Source organism: Perna viridis, chromosome 5 (assembly GCF_037379345.1).
Source record: "Perna viridis isolate PV_CMFRI_1.1 ecotype Kerala chromosome 5, ASM3737934v1, whole genome shotgun sequence".
NCBI lineage: Eukaryota > Metazoa > Mollusca > Bivalvia > Mytilida > Mytilidae > Perna > Perna viridis.
Window position 1 is genome coordinate 19,918,682 of NC_142449.1, and position 17,547 is coordinate 19,936,228.

At 32.4% G+C, this 17,547-nt stretch overlaps 1 long non-coding RNA gene and 1 pseudogene across 1 annotated transcript; one reads left to right on the forward strand and one right to left on the reverse strand.

Moving 5' to 3' along the window:
- The first annotated feature begins 3,013 nt into the window (after window positions 1-3,013).
- LOC148616434 (uncharacterized) lies at window positions 3,014-6,231 on the forward strand. The gene is made up of 4 exons (XR_015922218.1): window positions 3,014-3,118; window positions 3,600-4,430; window positions 5,479-5,529; window positions 6,101-6,231. It is a non-coding gene; the product is annotated as an uncharacterized LOC148616434 (long non-coding RNA).
- Window positions 6,232-12,982: 6,751 nt separating this feature from the next.
- Window positions 12,983-15,827, reverse strand: LOC148616435 (uncharacterized; annotated as a pseudogene).
- Window positions 15,828-17,547: the final 1,720 nt, after the last annotated feature.

Genomic DNA, 17,547 nt, shown 5'->3' on the forward strand with positions numbered 1-17,547 from the left:
TGCATGCTATAACAAAGATCTTTTAAAAAGTCTATGAATTCTGCTAGACTTATATTTAGATTGCGATAGAAAACTGCAACCATACTCCTATATTTCAATCAAATTCAATAAAAAGCAGACTTAGTAATCAAACAATTGTTTCAATTTCAAATGTTAATGCATAGACTTAAATAGTACACCGAATTTCAAAAAAAAAAAAAAAAAAACATTACACGTATTGAAAACCAGAATTTTAAATAGGTTTTAAGAAGACAAAGCATATATAATTTCAGCTGATTTTGGACAAATTAGGTACATACAGGAGGTAATACAGAGTATGTAAATGTGCCATATACCTACCTTTAGCAAACAAAATGCTACTAAACATGAAAAAGAACAGCCTGAAACTTTGGTCCATTTATCTGAAAAAAAAAAGAAAGATGCAGTTGTTATGTGCATTTGTACAAACCTAAAGGATGATGTCTTCAGAAGAGCTTTGTACTAAAACATGAAAATTATATTCTCAAGTCAGAAGTTTAATTTCCTACTATAAAGTGAAAAATAGGGCATCTAAGGGACGTTAATTGATACTCTGCTACATTATTTTGTATTCAATATAGTCACAAACACACGATATAATACAAATCTTCACATAGGAACAACAGGTCATTAGCCAATTTTAACATTATCAAAACATTATTATCTCTAAAGAACTAACTTTTACCTTTTTTCAGCCTTCCAAGAAAAATAACCAATTAAATGAAAAATCAAAGTGCTGATAGCACTGATGGTTTTTTTTTTATTCTTGTGAAAATTGTAGCATGAACACAATTTTAAAGATTATGTATTGTCAAATAAAATTGAGATCATACATTGCATTTTAAATACTACTGAGAACCGTCTCTTCTTTTAATGTGCATAAACTGGAAGTCAATCTATACTAATGATGCAACTTTTACAAATTTTGTTCCATTTCACTTTTTCCCCCAATCTAAATAAATTAAATTCTAGCCAGAAGTTATATGTATTTACATTTACATTAAAAATCTATAATAACAGAGCATTTATCCTACTTAACAATTATACGTTAATAAATCTAATATCAGCTTAAGAAAATAATTTCCTTAACACAAGATTTTCATAACTAGACACTTTTTTTAATCTGAATATTTTAGCCATTTTTTTTTAAAATAAAATCACTGCTCTTCACTTCCTGTACATAAATGGTAAAATATTAATGACAGGACAGAATGGATAATTTGACGTATGAGTGCGTTAAAATGAAAATATTTAGCACATATAATATTAACAGACACATAACTGCAAGAAATTAATTCCCTTTATGTAAATTTATTACTAAATATCTTTCAAGGGAAAAAAAACACATTTACGTCTAATAAAAGAGATGTTGAATGATAGAAAAGGAATTAAATTTTGACTATATTTTTGTGCATTGTTGAGAAATAGTAGGGAAGTTCCAGTGATAGACCAGTGACATAAGGTATTTTGGTTCTGAAGGACCAAAAACCCAAAAAATCATTTCATCCATTCACATTCCAGGAAAGATAACACTAACTCAATGAGAAAAAACATATGGCAAAAAATAACTATGAAGGCAATTTAAATTAATCTAGATTCCACAACACCCAAAAAGAACAAACTTCAACGATTCTTCAATATTCAAAAAAAGATAACTTCAATTCAAAATTTTTGGAAGGCAGATGAAAACAACTTAAAATGGCGGTATCTTTTGAGCAAATAATCCAAACTGAAATCAAACTGAATATTGAACTTGCTTTCCATTCTATGATACCAAATAACTGTACAGTGTTTGAAGGAGTAATCAAGGGAACCGAGGTTATATTAGTAATCAAAAGAATGTAATCCAGGGACAAAGATCACACATGGAAGACAGACATATACTACAAAGAACATGAAGTAAATAAAATTATTCATACAAAGTAACAAAAGCAAATAAACAACTCAGACTCCACTAAAAATTGAGAGCATGGATCAGGTGCGTTCTCTGCTTTTCTATAAACATCCGCCGAGGTGCTCACAAAAAGTCAAGTCCGAGGCAGACGAAAGAGGAAAGGAAAACTATGACACGTTGAACAAATCAGTTTTCATGGCGTAGATGGATACACTGTAGCAATCTACATGTTCATGATGACGACCATAGAACTTCTGAAGTAATGACTTCAATTCTGTAGCAACAAACTTTACCTTATACCAGAAGTTTATTAGTTAAAATTCTAGCGTACAAAACGTCTGCGTAGTTTTGACAAGCTCTGGCATAACGCATGAGTTGTGATATGAAAACTCCTTCCGCAGGTACTGAAGGGATGTTGCAACAGATGAAAGGAAAGTTGATAATTCTGAATGACAAATCAGCATAGTTGTCGTAAAGTTTGGTCAATAGTTGTCCTTTACCATCAATATCTAAGTGTAGGTCAAGATTCTTTTGATGTATTCTAAAGTTGTTATCTGGAACCCAGACGAGGAAACATGCAACTACAGTATTTTCCGTGTATCACATAAAACCTTGTCAATTCGTATTTACATGTGGCCTTAGGTGAGATTAACAAGTTCATGACTGAACTTCATTATGGGAATTTAATGGTACAACACCCCTTTTACATTCACATGTCCACAAGAAAAAGAAAAATAAAATTTAATATTTATTTCCAACGTTAGTAGATTGTGCTCATCCATCCTCAGAGCTTATAGAATTTGGGTTGGCCATATGGAACAAGTTTTTGAAATAAATAAAAATAATTTATTTCAAATTTATAATCCGGGTAATGTGTGGTTTACAATTTTGCATTGACATGCACTGTACTGTGCCTATAACCTATTCTGTATTATGTATTTTATATATATTTGATAAGAATTTTCTTTACTTCATACTGGTAGAGTTACATTTGCGGCATATATCATGAAGTGACAGATCTTTAATGCATATTGTTGATTTATTTATCTGCATATCATACTTTTGAAAGATTTTGCTTCCTTGTGTACATGAACAATCGAGTCCGGTGTTTTGACGCATGACGTCACTGCAACTTTCGATATTGTCAGACATGTGATCGGTTTGTTTACACGCAGTTTCTACTACATTCAACTCATCAGTTCAAATGTAAGTATCTTTATTGTATAAGTATAAACAAATGATGTTTTATTTTTTTAAATGTCAACATACTTGTCTTTAATTCCAACTGCGAAAAGAATTTATTAATAGATTGTACTGACCTGATTGAAATTCCCCGGTTAATATTCTAAAAATAATATATTAGGTATTATGACCTAAATATTGTTGTTTCTGTATCCTTTTATGTTGGAAGATATTATTTCACAACGCTAGAATCACAAATTGAATTGAATAAATTGAAATATCACCTGCTTTATAAATAGCGCAAAGTTATGTAGAAAATAATAACTGTCGTCCGGACTTTCATTTGCATGAATGATAGTTCATTGATGATCACGTGATGTTGTTTTACAATTTGCTGGTGTGAATAAAGAACATATTTTATTATTTGAGAAAAATACGAATTCATTTAGTATTTTTATGATCAGGATAGTAGATATTATATATTGTTTACATCTTTTTCTTTCAGATCATGGCACTACCTGATAAGAATAAATAAGGCTATTCTCCTGACATGGTTCAAGCTGCTATTGAAGATGTCCGTCTGCACAACATGACTATAAGAGGAGCTGCCAAACTGCACACTGTACCGGAGAGTACCCGCAGACGTAGACTACATGACCCAAGAGGGGCTCATGTTGTAATTGAAAGACCATATTTTCTCCTGAGCTTGCAGAACATTGTGTTCGAATGGCAGAGAGAGGATACGGCTACACGAGATGGCATATAATAGTACCTGCATCCAATCTGTCGACAGTGAAGAATTGGAACACAACACCGGAACACATTGGTTGTATGCCTTCTTCACCGCAACAGCACCCAAGTTAAAAAGTAAAAGTAAGGCAGCAAGCAAGGGCAAAGAAAAACAACTAAAGAAGAAAATTAAAACGGTTGAGGATGAAGCTGACATTATCTTTGATGACGATGGCACTTGCTGCATTTGTGAAAAAATTTCAACCGCCTGGGTTGAACTTGAAACAATCATTAAGTATTGTTGTGTGGGCACAATGTGACAATTGTAACGGTTGGGTTTATCTCAAATATTGTTCTCCCGTCACCAGTGTATCAAAGAATGATGAGTTTCGTTGGAAAAACTGTGAATCCAATGGAAGCAAGTAAATTTATGAAGTGACAGGATGATAGTTGAAATTTTCTTTGATTTGCCTGATGTTTAAGTGTTTTACAACACAATAATAGTAAATCAATTGACTGAAGTAAGATTGTTTGCCTATTTATTACTTAGTCATCTAAACTTTTATTGCTGTTCACACCGGATATGCAGGTGTTTACAAAAATCAAGGTCGTCTTGGTTGTCGAAGCAGTTATTGATTATTTAGAATAAAGAATGCGAAATTTGACGATTCTTATTCGAAGTTCAAGGGTTAAAAATAACATACTTATTGATTCAATTGAAAAATTTGGTAGTTAATGCTTGAATTGTAATCGATAGAGCATAAGTGCGCCAACAAACCGGACTGCTCTGTATGTTTGGATTTTGTTATTCATCATATTTACTTGTACATGTATATTTTCAAAGTTCAGAAGAATTTTTCCCTTGGTCCCGTTCGATTATGTGTCACAAGGTATTTAGCTTACTTGTTTTCTGTGTAAATACGTTGAGTGAAAGCTTAATTTGAAGTCGTTTCGGCCATACTACCACCTCGGCCATAGTCACTTCGGCCATAGTTATCTCGGTCATAGTATATTTCGTCACCACATTTTAAATTATTTTCCTCGGCTTTAAATATTACACCAATTTGCATTAAAAACTCATTTAAGTCAAATAAAGATGAAATAAAAATATATTAAATAAGAGGATTAATCATGAAAAGATAAACGGTATAATAAAGAATAATGAGCGAGTTGATTATCATTTATGTCTTTGATGAACATTAACAAATAATTAATCAACTGTAATAAACTAACGAGGAAACACCAATCATATAAATGAAACACAGAAAATTTATGGAGCAATAAGTATCCAAATTGTGTACCCCAGCTGATATCCAGCTGAAAAAATGGGAGGGAAGATGAGAAAATGGCTGTTACTACACAAGCCAAAAATGTGCATTAGCGTATTTTGTCCTTTCACTAAAGTTTTCCTATGGTTAAATTTACATTGAAAAAAACTGTTTGTATGTGAAAGTGTATTACAGAATACAGTGTTACAGATTAAATATTTTATACTCTGTTAACGGAACAACACCTTCCTATGTAAAGGATTTACAATTGCATTATATAAGGTGTTCCAATGAAATTCTGAATTAATTGATCATCTATCATCAATTAACAAATGAAAGCCCCATTAAATTGGGTATTTAAAGAATAATTTCGTTTTTCGTTTTCAGGATCCACTTTAAATTTAATTTACCTCTGTCTGTCAAAATGTGACAAGAAAGGTATGTCTGACCAAAATAAAGAGACAATGTGATGTAAAGAGAGAGATACCTATTTTAACTTTGACTCAACTCTTATTATAGATCCCATACCTTACAAGAATGTAGCAATTATCATCGTCTCTCATTCTTATTTATACCTAATCGGCAAATAAAACATTGAATTACTAAGTAAAAGTTGTGATTAAAAGATGTGAGCAGAAAGAAAACTAATTGTTGTATTATTGTAATATCCCACTGTTAGAACAATGATGATTGATCATTCATGACTTATTGAGTACAATGCCTTACATATTCATATAGTTTTATCAAAAACAATCAGAGGTTATAAAAAACGGTGCATTTACAAGACGAATTGATTGATGAACATGGGTATTATTTCTCAAATAAGCAAAGGCATCATAAGTCTTACTTACTTACTTAGACTCCTTTTATTTAATACCTAAATAAGTAAATGTACTTTAAATTTAAAACATAAATATGGTTTCTCATTGCTAAACATATTTTAAAGTATTAAGAGCATATCACCTAAGGTGATAAGCATTATCTTAAAAACTTTGGATTTTATTTTAAGTTTTTTTCAAGTTTAAAATACCTTGACTGATGGCATATCCAGATCCTTGCTGATTAAGATTTCCATCTTCACCCCTGATACCGTTACTAGCTGTAGATATATATTCTTCTGTATCCTTGTATCTGTAATGTAATGTTCAGGCTGGGGAGGAAGAACAAGAGTATTATTACCATCTAGTTCACGGATTAGTTCTTCATACTTGGATTTGTGCTGCCATTTGGTGAAAGAACTAGCAGAATTCTCGTCAACCACACTGTGTATCTCCCTTGGTGACTGAGTTTAGGAGAACGAATTATTCTGAACCAATATATCAGGTGCAACTGAAGTAGAACCTGTATATGTATTTTATATTTGCTTAAATGCAATGCGTTATTTTACATCTTTTTTTTATTATTAGAACTGGATAATGCTTTGCAAATGTACCAACATGTTCTTGTTTGAACAAAATCGCTTATTAATTCTGTAGTAATTCACACTTCACAAAGTATCAAATGGATCTGAAATATTCTTCTAAGAATAAAAACAAACAATATCGATAAATTCACTAATTTACCTGTCGAGTTCAATATGTAATAAGAATGTCTATATTACATTGCTGTCGTGAAATGTACCAGTGCAAATGAAAAGAATGAAACTGTGACCAAACGGATTTGTGCTGTTTAATTTGAAATTTCATACATATTTCAGACATGATTATATAAATAAAGTAAGTCATGTTTTCTCATGATTATATAGTATATTACAATTAGGAGTAGGATCTTTCGCGAACAAAATTCCACATATTTGATGATGTATGACATATATAAATTTAGATTGCTTATGTGTTTAAAAGTTCAATATAATAGAACATTACAAGGATTATCAGTCCACGTCCTACCTTTTCATCGAAACAAGATAACCGGAAATATCGATAATTAAAATAAAAATAAATTCGCAATGAACTGACTTTATCTTTACTTTTTCATTGTTTTTTTCACAATTCATATGCTTCTTTTGAAGTAGTTTCATGTTAGTTATGTAGTATAAGATGAATTCTAGGCTTTAATGTTTACTACATGTATTCTTAAGATAACTGATACAACATCCCGCTATACAATTCATTTATGCTAAAAACTGTGAAGGATGAATATATAAAGCACTGAACAAAGAATGGCATGGAACATCCTTATTGAACATCTCTATAATGTAAACTTACATATAACATTGACTATTGTTGAGTTCTGTACATAGTTGTTGTTTGATGCTGTATTGTTAAATCTACAAGTGATACATTTTTATTATAATATTTTACTACTTTATAGTTCAGTGAAGATGTTGTTAGGAGGATAATACTGGTGTAAAGCTGGACGTTATATCTATATTATTATCACCATTCAACCATATCCGGGATGATGGAGCAGGCCGACTACCAGTAGATATACAGGTCAGGATCAAATATTTTGTGTTCTATTACTTCTTGGTTAATACTAAATGATGGGATAAGTGGCTTTACTGTAACAAACAAAAACCGTTGTTTGTTTATCATCTGATTACAAAATACTTGGAGGACTATACCCCAAGATCATACACTGACGGTTAATGAAAATGTTAATCCAAGCAAGTAACAGAATGCTTTAAATTGCCTTCGTTTCTCAATATTTGTAACACGTTATGTAGGAAATGTTTAATATTGCTCCACTCATAAAGTGGCAAAACCTACTCAGATATCTTTGAAAAAATCAACAAATTTATATACTCGGACTACGCTTTCAAACAAAAAGAAAACGCAGTTCACTAAAAAATTATGTTTATGTCACCCAAAATCTTGTTCTTGATACTTTTCCTTAATAGCAGGATTCCTTAAAATCATTCAACTTAGAAAAAATGATTTCTGTGTACGTTTTTCTTTCTTTTTTTTTTCTTTTTTTTTTGACAGGTGAACAAAATGATGGTCATACAGGAAGGGTAATATCTTTAGACTTTTTTCTTAGGCGTACGAAAATATCAATCAAGAACAACAAAGTTTGAAACAATTATAAGATTATTTTTCTATTATTCGAAGAATTACAATGAAAAACAAAGGCAAGCACATTAAACCTGTGATTTAGAAAATAAGACATTGAGCTTTTCACTGATAGTTTAGTTGTACTGTTGCCGTTTCTCTCAGTGGTGTGTATGATATACCATCGTATCCTGTCTTACAAATTACTTGTACACCATTTGCTGACTTTCTGTATGATATGCTGTATTGTGTGATCATCGTTAACTTTAAATTCATCAACCCCAATCTGTAAAGTCAGATTTGGTGCTGGATCACCTCCTACTGCCCTACAGCTGATTGCTAGGTCCTGGTCTTCTGTTCCCCGAACTTTACCGGATATTTTGTTGACAGTACTTACACTTGTAGGACCAACTTAAACCAAAAATATTAATATCTAAAATATCTATACGGTGTTAAATGATATCAGTATAAGTACTCCATAAGTTGATATAGATATTAAGCACACGTTCACTCTTTTGGAACTTGCATTTTTGCTTGTCTAAATACCTTTTTACTCATCCCAGATATGAATCAATTTGGTGAAAAAGACTTCATGTTAATGTTGGAAATTTATCTCTGTTAAAATCTTTAAACATATAAGCGGCAAGTATATGCCAAAACATAACTGAAAAAATAATGATAATTTAGGCTACTTTTGTAAATGACTTGCGTCGATGTGAGTTCAACGGAATAGCAGCACAACAAGACTATGATATATATACTCTTCAAAATAAGAAACGCATATGTACATTTTTTGGCTGATAAAAAAAAAAAAAAACAAACACCAATGATAGAAAATAAAGCATTTTATATATATAAAGTTAAGTTCAAATTTCAAGTTCTTCACAGTTCATTGCACATTTGGAAGTTCAGGGATACTTTAACTCAATATCGCACATGACCACCATAAAAATCATTAGTTGCTTGACAGTGTCTCTCCGTTGATGACGTTAGATACTGGATGGAATGCTGTGGAATGTTAGCCCACTCTGCCTTTAGCGCATACACAAGTTGCTGCAGCAATTGCAGTGCGGGTTGTCTCTGATGGATTCGTCTGTCTAATCCATCCCACGATCACGCAAATGTTATCCTCTGATGTAGCGATCCTGAAAAGTAATTGTCACCCGTGGTCGTCCTGACCTTGGAAAGTCGCAGGTTAATCAATGCTGTCGACACCTGTCCAAAAGACGAGGGAAGGTACCCTGCGATACATTAAAGAACGTGGCTATATCTGTCAATGATTATCTTACCTCTAATCGAACTGTATTTTGTTCCGCTGGGCTTCATTTAGACGTAGCATAACTTATGTTTTTACTTTGTTAGGCTGTTGGTCTAGGTTTCACGAGAAAAGCATGCAGTATGGATTAATTCGTGTTGATCGCGGAAATCAAGCTAATTCAAATTTGGCCTGAATCAAAGACAGTCCTTGTGAATTTTTGAATGACCTCCAATTAAAAACGAAGTTTAATTATATATATATATATATATATATATATACAGAAAGGTCTGAAAAATTCCCAACGATGTTAGAACTGTCAAATTTGGGATGCAAATGTTTGGTCGTTCTCTCCGCGGGACTCGAACTCGTACCGCTGTGGCATCTATGGCAACACCGCCTGCACAAAGTCCAGCGCCCTAGACCACTCGGCCAGCTAGGCTATATGAAATATAGCTTTCGCTGGCCGGGTCATTCCTCCTCGTAGGATTAATCTAGGGCTGTAACTTAGTACACGATGTATGGTAGTACGGGACAGTTCATTTAGATGTTATTATGTAGGATGGAGGATGAAATTAATGGTGCATGTCACAACAAATCAATATTATACAAACGTCTCAGAATGTGTATCAATTTGATCTGATGGAGCAGTGTAGTGAATAGAGTCGTCACATTCTGAGACGTTTATATATATATATATATATATATATATATTATTGAGAAGACTTGGTGTTTATAATATTGATAAGCATAACTGAAATTGTTATCTTTGCAAGATTAGCTTTTTTTAAAATGATGAAGTCATTCATTTGGCATATTTGAGAAAAAACTTCAATTTTATAAGGAATGAAAATTAAATAGAAATAGTTTTCAAGACCTAGATTAGAATGCATTTTGGAAGTTGGATGGTTCTGGCTTATGTTAATGGTGTCTCATGGTCTGTTCAATATGATTCTCACCCAGTTCTTTGATTAATATCATAAGTGGAAATATAGAGTATGGGTGCTTTTTTTTTATTAAAATATTATGCCACAATACTTGTATTTGCTAAGATTTGATTTTTGCCAAAGTGAACCATGCAGAAAATGTAAGTCCAGATTATCTATATGTTATAGGGATGCTGCTTAGCACCATACATCAATGCACTTACAAATTTTCATTCTTCATACTCAAAGTCGCGGTTTTAATTCGATACTTTTAACAGAGTAGTTCATGATGATGTATACCAAAATGATATAACGTTTGTATGGATGTTGCTTAAAACCCAAGATGCATGCACTGATCATAAACCATTCTTCCAAAACTGATAATTGTGGAAAATGACTTATTCATTTTATTAACGTGAATCCTTTTTTTTTTGTGAGAAAAAGGTTGAGTGGTTACGATTGGAGAAATACGCCGTACATTTGATATTGTAACCCACAAACCAACATGTCTGTTTAGAGGGACCATCTAAAAAAATGCCGCAGACATAAAAAATCGCCCATATGTTTTTGTTATCTAAATTAAATTTCAGTATGATATTAATTCATAAAAATAAAACATTAACTCCCACATTTCAAAAACACAATAATTACTTTAAAATAAACTTGTAGGTAAGAGACAAAATACACATAGTAGAAAAACCGCAAATCAGAGTAAAATGTTCATTGATGTCAACATAAAGTACTGCACTCACGCTAAGCATAATAAGTACAAACTAATGCTTTTCATTTCTAAAATGTCGAAACAGTAATTTCATTTATTAGCGAAATAAATTTGTCAAATTCAAGCCTCTTTCTAAATAGAATGAATCTTCTGTTGCATTGTCAGATTTGTTTTTAATCAACACTTCATCAATAACCCAGTGTATTCAATTTTACCAAGCGCTTGGAAGCGTCATTAGTTAGAACATCACTTGCAACAACTCAGATTCAACATAACTCATATCAATCTATATAGTTATTCACCGAGCTGAATGACAAATGTGTTCTTTATACTGAGAGCTATAAGATTCTGTAATATCAGCAAAATATGACCAAATTAATAAAGTATATTACACATCAAAACTTAAAATAAATAAAACAAAACTTCACAGATACAAACAAAAAACACAAACACGAAAGCACGCCGTTGTAAATAAAATGAGTTTAATCAAAATTGTTAATTTTTATTTTATGAATAGTCGTGTACCTCGAATATATGCATTTAGAACATTTTATTTAATTATGTATAGACTTAAACTCAAAATCAAATGCATGTAGATTGGGAAATCATAAATAGTTGCAGCTGGATTTTTACCCTTAAATATGTAGCAAAAGCAAATCATTCGGGCTGTTTTTGATGGCATAACTGATAATCTGTCATGAATTTCAGTCTGATGGAGTATTAAGATATAACATGCCACCTTGAAAACGGCTAACAACTAAACATCAAGACAATTAGTTTTATAGAAAATATAATGCTGTACTATAATAGAGAAAAAACGACAATAACATTTATGTATATTTTATTTTTCCGGTATAACCCGTCATATTCATTGCTGTTTAGTCTATGATCAAAAGGAAATTATTCGTTCGGGATAAGTGTTTGTAGATATTTTTATAAAAAGTAAGACCTTGATTTTAATGGGTATATTTTCCTGTGATATTATCTATTTAAATTTGATGACACAAACAACCATGTCAATTAAATGCTATTTTGAGCAATAATTTACACAAATTTCTGATAATACACCAGAAAAATATCAACATCTGTGTTCATATTGAAACATATGTTTTGGACAAAATATGTTTTCTATAAATTTCCACAGACGAAAAAACATATGAAAATAGGTTTTTTATGTGCGCTTTCCAAACATCAACACATATATGTTGCAATCCTGTGTAATTCCATTCTAGATCTGTTGGACGCCTCATTAACAATAAGTCTTTTATTCATGCAATACCACTACACATAACTTTAGAAGCCCTGTTGCCTTTATAATAAATGTGGTTCGAACAACGGTATGAATATCAAATATATGTTATTCCAAAGAGGTTTCTTTTTGGTTATGTTTGATTATTTGTAATTTTTATGTATTATGCAACTTATAATTATAAGACAAACACTTAATCTGTGAAACACTAATTGTTCTTGGTGATCCAATTTTCGAGGATTGGTGGTTTGCCCAAACCACGAATTTAACAACCGAACGCAAAATGTGCTTTCCAAAACCTTGAAGAACAAGAACATGAACGACAGACTGCCCGTATGGACTTGTACACTTGTCAGACCCTGTTCACCTATATTTCAGTGTAAACGTAGTTTAACAATGTTACTTGTACCTGCAGTGAATGAAGGAAGATATACAATCAGTAATAAAACTCCTTTAATGAATAAAAAATTAAAAAAAAAAAACTGATTTTGTTACTTTATTGAGATGTTTATTTCATACTTCCGGTTTAAATAGCATATATCGGTAAAGTGTTCATTTTAAGTGTAAGTTTTCATAAAGAGAAAAACTGAAGAAATTGTTTTAATATTTATTGTATTTTTTCCCATCATATTAATAATAATCTATTTTTGGTGCATATGAGATAAAAACATATTTTATATAGCACTAAACAATGCAATTTTAACACACAAGCACTGCTAAATCACAGAAATATTATAAATTTCAACAGCTTATAATGTCAATATCACTTTTAAGAGAGTAAACCAGCTTTACAGAAGTCCTTCTGCATCAGGTCGGTACGTGTTGACATTTTCTGGTGAGTAGAAATAATCCAGTTTGCATAAATGGGTTTTATCACGGAAGTCTTGGTATCAACCACAACTTTGTTTGATGCATCACCGCCTGTGTCATCTTCTTGCTGCTTCAATAGCATTACTTCTGATGAGTACCAGTCATGGAAGTGGGCTTTTAAATCTTCTTTGTACTCTCGGTTGAGTGACAAGTCTAAAGATTGTAGTTTGTCGGTACATGCAGCTGGTACGAAGAGTGGTACAATGTCGTGCTTCTTTAAGTTTTTTTCTCTGATGAGCCTTGTAAACAGCGAATAACGATATGGCTTCCTGGGTTGTAGTGTTTACCAGCGGCAGATCGTCGCGGATCTCTTCTATGTATAGTATTATGACTTTGTCAACGTGACGGATTAGGGACTCCTCATTACTCCAGTGGGTCTCGGTGTAGGTGATGTCCCAGTCGTCAGGAAAGCCAACACCTTTTGGAAGACGACGGTCGGATTTGCCTGCATAAAACAGCTGTGGAGGAAGAAGTGTACCGGATTTGGTTACTGTAAGAAGTATAGTGATCCGTCGTTTATCATCTAACCCCGAAATGGTGATCTGTTGAGTCCCCTGCTGTTCCATGGTCCAGTCTCCGCCAGGCACAAGTTGACAACTAGTCTGGTCCCAGTTTATGATGAGAGACTCTGGTACATGGTGCTCCTCTACGACTTTGTTGACTTTTTCAAGGTGGGTTGCTTTAATATCGTCGAAGTCGATGGGTAGGTGTTTGACTGCCTCTGTACCCTTTCTTTTGACGAAACCCATACGTTGTAGGATAGATCTGGCTAATGACTTGGTAACGTTGATGTGACCACCATACCGTTGAAGTTTGTTACGGGCAAATTTAGTAACGATTGCTTCTATTGCTGCCATGACGATGCGAGTGTTGATAACGCCACCGTTGAGTCGGACTTTACGGATCCAGTCTTTAACATTGTCGTCTAAGTCACCAAGAGCTAACGGTTTACAACGGGGTGAGTGGATTAGTGAAGAAATCTCGGTACCAACTGAAAAAAAGATAACGAAATTTTATTGATAAATTCATTTTGTAATAAATCAAAATAATTAAGTCCGATCTTAAATTTACTTTAACCGTTAAAATCATAAAAACTTCTATCAAATTAATCCCATAACAATTGTTTATTTAACGGATTATACAATCAGATTTGCTAATAAGTTTGTGCAAGTTTAACACAAATGTGTAACCCGAGGGTAGACAATTCAAAATTGTAAAGAAAAGTAAGAATTTAAATTTGGACGTTAAGCCAATGTTGGTGGAATAAAAGGCAAAGACGCAAGAAGGTAAACGAGTAATGATTACTAATTTTAAAATTTTGAAATTTTTGATTTTTTTTTCTGAACTGGACTGGGACTGGGCAATCCAGGCAAATATTTCATTGATAAGGACCTTTCTTCTTTAATTTTATATAATTGTCCTGCATGCTGCGGACTGAAGTTTCGCTGACTTTCTGGCCAAGGTTGGCGGTGAACTTTCTGGAAGCTCTGGCAACACCATTGTCTATAGCATAACGGGCTATCTTGGCACGAGTATTGTCGTCGTAGGTGTTGTATTCACCTCTCTTTCCTTTGCGTGAAATAGTAGATGGAGAAGCGTCTACCAAAGTATCTACACCGTCATTTGCTCTTGAACAACGAGTTGTTCTTTCTGGGTTTTACATTCTGAAGGGTCAGGAAAACCTGGTCTTTAACCACTGTGTTAGTGACATAGTGAACTGTATTGTTTAGTTTTCAGAAAGTATTTATAAGGCATCCTTAATTTGAGAAATTTTAAGCGTTGGTCACAGCTTTGGCGACAAACATCACTTTTACAAATATTTTCTTTTTATAATGCCGCTAACTATAATTATTATTCCTATTTAAAGATAAGCATTTAATTATCCGCTTTTCAAGTTAAAAGATCAAACAGATAATTAATCTCGATTTGAGTCGTTATCGTCAATCAACTAACGATTTTCAGCTAAACCATGCATGTAAAATTTACAACCTAAAATTTCTGTTTTGAAATTTTGTTTTCCACGAATTTAACAACCCACGAAAATGTCTTTTTTTTTGTAAATCCACGACAATTGATGTCAACGAAAATAAATGAATTCACAGTAAATCACGAAAGTTCCAGTTTACTGGCGAAGACATGTAGCCCACATAATTTTATTTATAAAAGCGAGTTTATATGTTTCTTTTTCAAAACCTCGAATTTGCACCGATGGAGTACTCTACTCCTGAATAACTAATGCCAAAGCCTTTATAATGGACCAATTCAGAAATCCAACTTTTATCCTCGTTAAGAACATATGTTGTCGCGTCGTACTCGTGAAACTAGTTTTGACTAATGTGGAACGTCATAAAGCATGGCAATTCATCACATAATGAAATCCTGGAAACGGCTATAGAACATTAGCTCTGATGAGTTCAGATGCTCCAGAACTTTGTGTTAAAATTGTGTCTTTATGGTTTAAATACAACATCGTATTTGAATTATGAACAGACATCAGGAAAATCAATAAGAAAGGATACTGTAGTACTTCAATGAATTTTGTACTTATCTATAGAATAATGTGTATATGAAATGCATTATATACATGTACATCTAAATGTAAATCTAAATTAACACATTAAATTATGAGCTAACAATACTTCTATTTAACTCAAAATATAAGTCACACGCCGTTAGTTGTTTATATATATTTATATCTAACTTTAACGTAATTACCAATCATCATGGTGACGATCATAGAACTTTTGAAATGATGAATTTTATTCTAGTGGCAAGATATCCATGTTGATAAAGTTTCTGTATAATTCCTGAACCCTATCTTGAATATAATGAGATTATTGCAAATTTCTAGGAAAACGTATAAGGTCAGAGACAAGACAGAACTACAAATGCTGAAACAGCTTGAATTTTGCTTCATATGGTGCAACATTATTATTTAATAATGAAACAAGATGCAGTGTTTAATAAATCAGGAAAGCAATCAGTTTTGATCTACCACAGTGGTTAAATGTAAATGTTGCATAGCAAGAATAATAAACATTTTACAAGAATTTATTTGAATATGTTTTGGGGAGGACAAAGTTTGTCACGCAAAATCTTACACATAAAAGAGTTCAAATTAGGGAAATTTTCCTTATACCGACTGTCAGAGGTTACAAGACCTCAAGTTAGGGTTACCACCTCCCCATGTTTGAGGTACATGTACTACCCCTCATATTGCATTTTTTAGTCCATTACAAAACTTTAATGTTTTCTAAATATATGTATGCACTGTTGTTAAAAAGTGGAAATATTTGTGTAATTTTAAGTAACTTTTGAAAATGAAGTTCATTTTTATTTTCAGTATTTCATAAGTTACAGGTCCAAGTAAAACGCAATATTTCAAGGCTCATTTAGATATATCCCGGGTAGGAAAAATAAAAACATTATATGATGTGAAGTGGCTCAAATTAAACGTTAATTACAATAACGAATAAGTGAACAATAGCCACTTTTAAAATGTTCAATACATAAAGTACATAAAATATAAATTAAAGGTACAAAATTGACAAATTGCCAATAGGTCATGTCAAAGTAAAGGTATGTCAAATATTTAGATATTAGAATAAAAAGTATATTTATTCAGAAAAATGTACTTCAAATACAATAAGCATTCCCACTTTTAAATAGAATAAGACAATTTTCAAACATTCTTATGCTATAATGGATGAAAAACTCGAAACCAATAAGGTTGTTGAGACTCTTTGAGTTTTGAAGTAAATTATTGAGACAGTTTAAGACTTAATCGAGACTGGTTGAGACTTAGTCAAGACTATTCGAGACTGGTAAGACTGTTTGAGACTGGTCGAAAAAAGTTAAGATATGTGAAAACTTGGTCGAGACGGGTCAAAATTGTATCAAGACAAGTCGAGACACGGTCGAGACTAGTTGAGACTAGTTTGGAGAAGGTGAGACTCGGTCAAGACAATCCAAGTATTTTCCATGAATATTTAGAATAAGCCAGAATGAGCACAAGTTAGAACACAATGTACCCTATTCAGACTTATATAACTTAGCAGTGCTATAAAAGGTAGCCGTAGTTTATTTCGGCGTTTTTTTTTCAGACATGCTCCACTCCACAGAAGCTTCACGTGTAATTATAATCATAATAACCACAAAAGTTAAGGAAAGTGTGTAAACATTTTTCAAAACAAGGGCAGTCACTATCAAAATTAATAAACTTGTAACATTTATACATTTATCATCTTTATCCTCAGTTATGTTGTAGTAAGCCTGGGCATAACCCGGTTTATTAGTGGAATCAGTGCTGGATGAAGTCCTTAACTATATATGTATATGTAAAATATGTAAAATTAAGCATCTACCTCACAAGATCTGCTTTTGGTTTAACCAGTTATGATACATTAAACATCAGAGATATCGTTGCCACTTATTATCTTCTTATT